We start from the raw sequence: 8,488 nt of genomic DNA on the forward strand, positions 1-8,488 counted from the left end.
AACCTTTCTTTGATTTGTTGTGTTTCCTGGTCTCTATTAAGAAAATTTCGGCCTGAGCCAAGGAGACCCAGGGTTTCTCCTATTCCATCCTGTAATGTTTTCAGAGTGTCTGCTTTGACTTCAAGGTCTTTGATCCATTTGGAGTTGATTCTGGTGCAGGGTGATATATAAGGATCTAGCTTTAGTTTTCTACATGTAGTTAACCAGTTTTGCCAGCACCATTTACTGAAGAGGCTGTCTGTCTTCCATTCAATTGTTTTAGCTCCCTTATCGAAGATTAGATGGCTATAGGTCTGTAGGTTCATTTCTGGGTTTTCAATTCTATTCCATTGGTCCTGAGGTCTGTTCTTTTGCCAATACCAAGCTGTTTTGATTATTATGGCTTTATAGTAGAGTTTGAAATTTGGTATTGATATTCCTCCAGCAGTGTTCTTTCCGTTGAGGAGCGTTTTTGCTATTCGGGGTCTTTTATTGTTCCATATGAATTTTTGGATTGCCTCTTCTATTTCCTTGAAGAATGAGGGTGGAATTTTGATAGGTATTGCGTTGAATTTGTAGATAGCCTTGGGAAGTATTGCCATTTTCACGATGTTAATCTTTCTAATCCAGGAGCATGGGAGGTTTTGCCATTTTTTAAGTTCTGTGTTGATTTCCTTTTTCAAGATTTTAAAGTTTTCATCATAGAGGTCCTTCACTTCTTTAGTTAAGTTAATTCCTAGGTATTTTATTTTTTGTGGGGCTATTACAAATGGAGTTGCTTTCCTAATTTCAGCCACACTTTTCTCATTGTTGGCATACAGAAAAGCCATGGATTTTTGGGGGTTAATTTTATAACCTGCTACTTTGCCAAAGTTTTGAATCAGCTTAAGTAATTTGGGAGTGGAGTCTACGGGATTCTTTAAATACAAGATCATGTCATCTGCAAAGAGGGAGAGTTTTATTTCTTCTTTCCCTATTTGGATCCCCTTTATGTCTGCATCTTGTCTTATTGCTGTAGCTAGGCATTCTAATACTAGATTGAAGAGAAGTGGAGAGAGTGGGCATCCTTGTCTTGTTCCTGAGTTAAGAGGAAATGGCTTTAGTTTTTCACCATTGAGTATAATGCTGGCTGTAGGTTTGTCATATACAGCCTTTATTGTACTGAGGAATGTTCCATGGATTCCTAATTTTTCCAAAACCTTCATCATAAAGGGGTGTTGGATCTTGTCGAATGCTTTTTCTGCGTCTATTGAGATAACCATGTGGTTCTTATTCTTGCTCCTGTTGATGTGATGAATAATATTAATTGATTTGCGTATATTGAACCAGCTTTGCATCCCTGAAATGAATCCTGTTGGTCGTGGTGTATGATTTTTTGGATGAATTGTTGAAGTCGGTTGGCCAAAATTTTGTTGAGAAGTTTTGCATCAATGTTCATCAAAGAAATGGGTCTATAGTTCTCTTTCTTTGATGAGTCCCTGCCTGGTTTTGGGATGAGGGTTATGATGGCTTCATAGAATGTGTTCGGTAGTGAGCTTTCTCTTTCAATTTCATTGAAGAGTTGGAGGTGAATTGGTGTGAGCTCTGCTTTGAAGGCCTTGTAAAATTCCGCTGTAAAACCATCTGGTCCTGGACTTTTCTTAGCTGGGAGGTCTCTTATTGCTGTTTCTATTTCAATGCTTGATATGGGCCTTTTAAGATAGTTTAACTCATCTTGGTTTAGTTTTGGCATGTCAATATTTGCTAGGAAGAGGTCCATTTCTGTCAAGTTTTCAAACTTATTAGCATACAGTTTTGAGAAGTATTCCCTTATAATGTTCTGAATCTTGGTTGTTTCCGTGGTGATGTTTCCATTCTCATCTCTGAGTTTATTAATTTGGGTGTGTTCTCTTCTTTTTCTGATAAGATTTGCTAAGGGTCTGTCAATTTTGTTAAGTTTTTCGAAGAACCAACTCTTTGTTTTGTTGATTCTTTCTATAGTTTTTTTGGATTCTAATTCATTTAATTCTGATTTAATTTTGATTATTTCTTTCCGTCTACTGGATTGGGGTTTATCTTGCTGCTCTTTTTCAAGGAGGTTTAGATGCGTCATTAAATTGCTAGTTTCAGATCTCTCCAATTTGTTGATGTAGGAGCTCAGAGCTATAAACTTGCCTCTGAGTACTGCCTTTGCTGTGTCCCAGAGGAGCTGGTAATTTGTGTGTTCATTTTTGTTGAATAGCATGAACATTTGAATTTCCTTTCTAATCTCTTCCATGACCCACTCATGATTCAGCAGTGTGTTGTTCAGCCTCCATGTGATACCGGACTTTCTTTGGTGGCTTTTGGTGTTGAGTTCTAATTTTATTCCCTTGTGGTCAGAGAGAATGCAAGGTATAACTTCAATGTTTCTGAATTTAGACAAGTTTGCTTTGTGGCCTAAAATGTGGTCTATTTTAGAAAATGTTCCATGTGCTGCTGAGAAAAACGTGTATTCTGATGCTGCTGGGTGAAATGTTCGGTAAATGTCTGTTAAGTCTAGTTGATCTATGCAGCTGTTTAGATCTGTGGTTTCTCTGTTGAGTTTTTGCCGAGTTGATCTATCTAGTGGGGAGAGTGGTGTGTTAAAATCCCCAACGATTAATGTCTTTGGATCTATATGGGATTTGAGGGAAAGTAGTGTTTCTTTGATAAATTTGGGTGCTCCATTGTTTGGTGAATAGATATTTAGAATTGTAATATCCTCCTGAAGGAGAGATCCTTTAATTAGTATGTAGCGACCTTCTTTATCTCTTTTCATGAATTTTAATTTGAAGTCTATTTTATCTGATATTAGGATTGCAACTCCCGCCTGTTTATGCGGTCCGTTTGCTTGGTAGATTTTGTTCCAGCCTTTAACATTGAAAATATGTTTGTTTTTACGGGCAAGATGTGACTCCTGCAGGCAGCAGATAGAAGGGTCTTGTTTTTTAATCCAACTAGACAGTCTATGTCGCTTAATTGGAGAGTTCAGTCCGTTAACATTAAGAGATAGGACTGAGAGGTATTTGGGAGTTCCTGCCATGTTATCCACCTTCTCAGCGGTTGCGAACACTGGGTTCTTCCTATGATTCTTGGATTCTCAGTTTGTGTGCAGTTTCTTGGCCTTTATTGTGGTCTTGTTGGTTTTCTATGTGTCGGATATCTTTAAGAATCTTTTGTAGGGTTGGTTTGATGGAGATGTATTGTTTCAATTTTTCTTTGCTATGGAAGGTTTTTATTTGGCCTTCAGTTTTGAAGGAGAGTTTAGCTGGGTGCAGTATTCTTGGTTGATAGTTGTTTGTTTTTAGCACTTGTCATACATCATTCCAGGCTGTTCTTGCTTTGATTGTCTCTGCTGAGAAATCTGAGGCGATTCTAATTGGTTTCCCTTTATACGTGATTAATCTTTTCTCCTTCACTGCTTTAAGGATCTTTTCTTTGGTCAGACTTAATCCTGTGTGGATTATAATGAGATTTTGGGATATCCTATTCTGATCTGGTCTATTTGGAGTTCTAAAAGCTTCTTGTATCTGAATAGGCCTATGTTTTTGCATGTTTGGGAAGTTCTCTGCTAGGATCCTGTTAAACAAATTTGCTAGACCATTAACTTCTGTTTCTAGGTGCTCCTCTACACCCATTATCCTTAGATTAGGCCTTCTGATGGTGTCTTCCAAGTGTTGGATAGATCTACTATTTTTCTTGGACTTCTCTTGGATGGTTGTATGTTCTTTCTCTATAATATCTAGGCTATCTTCAATCCCCGAGATTCGATCTTCTGCATGGTCTAACCTGCTGTCAAGACTTTCTACTTCATTTTTTATTTCTTTTCTTTCTAATTGTTCAGCTTTGATGGCTTCAAATTCTTTGTTGAAGCTTTTTTTAGATCTTGTATGGACTTCTTTACTTCCTTAATTTGGTGTTCAGTTTTTATTCTCAAATCACTTAGTTGATTGGTTATGGTTTCCTTGGACTCCCATTCCTTCTGTTGGGTTCCATTAAGCATTCCCTTTGTGGTCTCTCTAACTTCCTTCAGCCCTTTGTTAATGGATCCCATGAATGCATTTAGTGATCTTTGTGTATTCTCATCCTACTCTCTCAATTCCTGTCTTACTCGTTGCTTAGCTTCCTCGCGTTCATGCCATTCTTGTAGATCTCTTTGAGTGTTCTCAGCCTGTTCAAGCCATTCCTGCCTTTCTCTTTGAGCATTCTCCAGCTGCTCATGCTGTTCACCTTTTCTCTTGCCTTTCTCTTTGAGTATTCTCAAGCTGCTCACCGACAAAGCTTGGCGGAGCTGCTAGCTCCAATTCAGGCCTTGGAATAAAACTAGAGTCATTTAGCAGGTCACAAGAACTTAACGGCGTGACCTGCCAGACTCAGCTCCACCCAGGGAAAAGTCACCCAGTTGGGGCACCAACCCAAGGAGTGGCTTTTTTCACCGGTTAATCAGAGCCAGAAGCTGCCCCTCTCTTTAGCAGCCTCAACATCAGTAAACAGAAACCCTGAGGGTGGCTCCAGTCTGGGTTCTGTGAGTTTCTCACAAACTAGACCCCAGGAAAAGCTACTGTTTGCTGAAAGGCCTCAACTCTACCCAGAACCTAGCCTCATCACAGCATGTCCAAACTTGAGGAAAAAGCCATCTCCCTCTTTTGTGATACTCAAAGCACACTCCCCTACCATTGACCTAACTTGGGAGGAGGATTGCAAAATCCTGGGTAAAGCAGAGCATTTTCTGCCTGTCTAAACAAACTGACTTAAGAAACCAACCAAGCCACAGGACCACAAGCAGACCTGAGACTCCAACCAGAGGCTGATGACAGACACAAGGGAGATACAGGATTTTTCCCAACCCTCCCCAAAACAATCAAAGAACTTTTTTTCCCCTCTTCTTCTTTTTTTTATACCTTTTACAAAAAAATTTTTTTTTCTAAAACTTTTTTTAATTTTTACCTTTTTTCAAAAAAATTGTTTTCTAGTAACTTTTTTTCCCCTCTTATAATCTTTATTTTAGGGATACATGTGTGTGTGCATTTTTCTTTCTTTTTTTTAAAAAATATTCTTTTGGTTTTTTGCTTAGCTCAACTGAACTTCTGATCTTTTTTTTCTTTCTTCCTTGTCCTTCTCACCTTTTCCTCTCTTTTGTTCTTCTTTATGGGACTTAATTGTTGTTCTGCACATCCTCAGATAAACCCGTAGTTGACTATTAGACCCTATCCCCCATTGTGTACACACTTAATCCACAAATTTATTACTCAATTCAAAACATCTGAGACTCAAATTCCTTAATAGCAATACTATCTCTATATACCTATATAAAATTTTAAGTATTTTTATTTTAAAATTTTTCACATCTCCTTTATATCCCTTCCCTTCTCTCATTATATTCACATTCTTTGAATAGTTTCTTATAGCATCTGCATATTATTAATTTTTATTTTTCTATTTGTTCTGGTCTCTTTTTTCCTTTCTCTTTCTTCTTGTTTTCTCTCTCTCTCCTTTCATCCTATACAACCTATTTCCTGCTTTGAGACTAGGAATTAGTTAAGTTAACTCTCCCTGTACCTACCTACATCACTCTATTCCTACTTTTTATCCACTAATCTCCCTAACCCTAATAATTTCTGGTTTTCCAAATTCTTCTTTGCGTTTCATAGTCCATTAATATATAGTTGTTTGATGTTAAATAGAGGTATCTGTTGAACTAGATTGTATCTGCAGAGTGTGGACTGTGCAAATTCAGACTTTGGTTGATGCTTGCCTTAATTTAGTGTTCTAGCACAAAACTGGTGTTACTTTCATCCCAAATGGGCAGAGTAAGCCATAAAACCACAAGAAAAATGGTAAGTCCGGGTATCTCCACTCCCACTAATGATAATCAGGGGACAGAATAGATAATGGATAATCCAGAGGAGAGTTCCCAAATAGCTCTACAAACACTGCTGGCAAACATGATAAATGAAAAGATTGAAAACATACAAAGAACTCTGTATGAGCGTGATAGGGATAGAGAGGAGGCAAACAATAGGTCAATGCAGGAAAAGATTGAAAACCTACAAAGGACTCTGTATGAGCGTGAGAGGGAGAGAGAGGAGGCAATCCAAAGGTTTATACAGGAATATCATGAGCGTGAGGAAGCTATTCTTCTCTTTTTTGACTCTCACAAGTTTATATCTTCAAATCTTTTCTTCATGTCAAATAATTGTCTCTGTTTTCTCCAATGTGCTCTTCTATGTGCTTTTAACCTCTTGGTTGGTTTTGACTGGCACATAATGGAGATTTAGTCTTTTATAAGCCTGGGTTTTGAGATAAAAGTGTGTGAATTTTTCTTTGCCACATTTCTTCGTAAGTTTTTAAATTGAACATAGTTGGAATTCAGAGCCCCAAGCTCCTTTGCATGTTACTCCAGAAATATGAACACATTTTCGAGGTCCTTAATGTGATTACATAACCTGCTATTTCCTATCTTTCTCCTCCTTGGACATTCCTTTTCCCAATGTCCATTTTGCTTTCAATAAGCACACTGATCTAGTCCTAGAGGTTCCCTACTGCCATTTGCAAATGAATTGTACTGTCTTTGCCAAGGGTCTCTTGATCTCTATTGTGGTGCTCCTATCGAAACTAAACCCCCTTTCTTAGAGTCTTTTTTATCCAGGGTATCTCTGTTTTCAAACACCTACTGGGCAACTACTTCCAACTTAGAATACACCTTTCCCTCAAAACCTTCTAACTTTTGAAGCTTTTTTCTAATATCTGGGGCTGACTGGGTACAAAGACCATATTTAGGACTCTTTGATTCTCCAGAGCTTCAAGATCTATAGGTCTATATGTCCTTTAGGCTTCTGGGAGAAGATCCGGAAAAGCATTAGTGTACTCACTGGGCAACTGTACCATCTCACTCACCTTAGATTGATGACTTGGCTTTCTAGCCACTGAGGTATCCCTGCTAATCAAACCTAGCAATAATAGGTAAGCACTTCCATACCTCGATCACTGTTAGTCTCAGCTTGGTTAAGTCTGTGGAAAGACTTGCTCCAAATGGTCTGGTTAATAGTGGGGTTACTGTCTGGTCCAAGGACTACTTTCAAGTCACCGAGCAGGATTCACTCCCTTTTCTACCAGGTGAAAAGCACCTGTAAATTTGCTGACACTCATTCCGGATGTGCTTATGTGTGAAAATTACTGTCTCTAATGAAATAATGAGCCCCTGTTTTTTTTCTGAAAATGATAGAGTTTGCTGTTTCCAGTTATACAAGTCACTAGTTGTAAAGGGAACATATATTAAAAAGGGGGCATTCCCCCATCTCCTTCATGTTCCTGTCTCAATGGTAATAATGGTAACATACCACATTGTACCACCTCAGGCTGGTACACTTTTAGTATGGGAGGACTTAACATTACAGGTGCTGATGGCAAAGAATAGGAGAGAGAATACATCAATGCATCTTCCTCTGAGGGACTCTATAAGCCTTGGGGAGAATATTTTTTGGATATAGGAACTTTAGTCCTTGTTCTCCCATCCTGAGAAAAAGAGTAAACAAAGGTGCATACAGGACACAGATAGAACTATCAGCATACAAAAACAGACCAATAGCCACAGACACTTAACTTTCATTTCCCATACCTCTCAATGTTGACCTCTACAGGAGGTCTCAGATGACAGAGATAATGTCCCAGATTTCCTCTTGAGGAGGCCACAGATGACCTCTGGAGAATGTCACATATGTTCTCCCTAGGAGGCCCTAGATAATCTCTCATGAAGGTTCCAAATGTCTCCCCAAGGAAGTGTCAGATGACCTCCAAAGGAGGTCCCAGATGTCCTCTCAATGAGGCTGAGATTACCTCTCGAATAGCTCCCAGATGGCCACTCAAAGAGGCCATATATGAACCCCAGAGGAGGGTCCAGATAACCCTCTTGAGAAAGTCACAGATGACCTCCAGAGAAGGTTCTATATGGCTTCTCAAGGAAGTCCCAGATGATGTCTGAAGATGGTCGTATATTTCTCATCAAGGTAACCCAAGCTGACCTCCCAAAGAAGTTCCAGATGACCTCAAGAGGTGGTGCTAGATTGCTTCTTAAGGAAGCCCCAAAGACTACTTTTGAAGAGGTCCCAGGTTGCCTCCTGAGGAAGGCCCAGATGACCTCTGGATAAAGTCCAAGATGGCCCCTGGAGAAGACCCTAGATGACCTCCAGCGTAGGTCTCAGATGGCTTCTCAAGGAAGTCGTAGATGTACGCTTGATGAGGTTCCAGATGGCTTCCCAAGGAAGCACTACATGACCTCTCAAGGAATTCCCAGAAGCCACAAATGACCTCCAGAGTGGGTCCCCAAAACAGGCTGGCAAGCTTTCCCAGACACACCCTTAGAGGAACCTAAATGACATTCGTCAATGTTGGTCCTCCAGAGACAAACTCTCGAAGTAGACTCTTAACCCTGAGGGTTGACACTTTCACCTATGGGCATTTTTCCCTGGGGCCAAGGCCTGATGCTATCTGTGGAGCACATGGGCAGCAA

Source organism: Dipodomys spectabilis, unplaced genomic scaffold (genome assembly GCF_019054845.1).
Source record: "Dipodomys spectabilis isolate Male_0828 unplaced genomic scaffold, ASM1905484v1 ptg000415l, whole genome shotgun sequence".
Classification (NCBI taxonomy): Eukaryota; Metazoa; Chordata; class Mammalia; order Rodentia; family Heteromyidae; genus Dipodomys; species Dipodomys spectabilis.